The sequence below is a fragment of the Cynocephalus volans genome, chromosome 2 (assembly GCF_027409185.1).
Source record: "Cynocephalus volans isolate mCynVol1 chromosome 2, mCynVol1.pri, whole genome shotgun sequence".
Taxonomy (NCBI): Eukaryota; Metazoa; Chordata; class Mammalia; order Dermoptera; family Cynocephalidae; genus Cynocephalus; species Cynocephalus volans.
Genome location: NC_084461.1, coordinates 215538316 through 215539275, shown reverse-complemented (window position 1 = coordinate 215539275; position 960 = coordinate 215538316). Strand labels below are relative to the sequence as shown.

The 960-nt window shown below is 33.6% G+C and overlaps 1 pseudogene; it reads right to left on the bottom strand.

The window, feature by feature from the left end:
- Positions 1 to 257: 257 nt before the first annotated feature.
- On the bottom strand, positions 258 to 361 carry LOC134371249 (U2 spliceosomal RNA; annotated as a pseudogene).
- Positions 362 to 960: the final 599 nt, after the last annotated feature.

The window sequence follows — 960 nt, the reverse complement described above, 5'->3', positions numbered from 1 at the left end:
TACATCAGCTAATGTTTTTAATTGCCTTGATTAATGTACTAATCAAGAAGTTTATAGTAGATGCCTGACAAACAGCCTTTGCAATTATATATATATATATATTAATCAGATCTATAATAATATGTGTATTACTTTCATTGAGTAGCACAGAACATCTTCTGTCATCTTCCTGACATTTTCAGGAGTTGAGCTAAATACTTATCTAATATAATTTGTAAGTATAATTTGTAAAAAACAAATACAAATTTCATAACAATACTGGGTAGATAATGTACTATCAAGTACATCTCATAACAAGTTATATTTAAACTGATAAGAACAGATACTACACTTGATCTTAGCCAAAAGGCCAGAAAGCTATCAAAAGTTATATTTAATAGAAACAGTTGGTAACTATTGCCCACTCCCATTTCAGATTGTTCAAAATTAACAATATTCTGATGTTATTTAATAAATGAAATGGTATGGATGGGATTGCATTTTAAAAGGAAATTCCCAAAACAAAAACAAGTCCTAGCATTTTTTGTGACCATCTGCTAATTTCTAGGTCTTGTGCTCATGTAACTTTTAAAAGTGCCCACTAACTGCAATCCCTTAGGGTTAAAACAGTAAAAGGACTTCCCTGTGTGCAAACTAAAGGACACAGATGCACATTTATCTAGCCTGAGAGGACACGCTCTTTCCTCTGCGGCATACCGCCCACTGCCATAGCTTCCCTTGATATATTTCTTGTATCGCAGACATTGGCATCCATGGTGCAGTGTTTTCCTGCATAGTATTTCTTGTTTGATTTTTATTGTGCATTCAGAACAATTCCTACCTGAGTGTTGTTCAGTGAAATATTTATAAGATTGCAGACCATTAAATAAGCAAGAGATCCCATTCTGGGTTTATTTGACTGCCCTAAGCAAACCTTTCAGCTCTGCAAAGTTTGTTCTTTGGAAGACATCTTAGGATTGA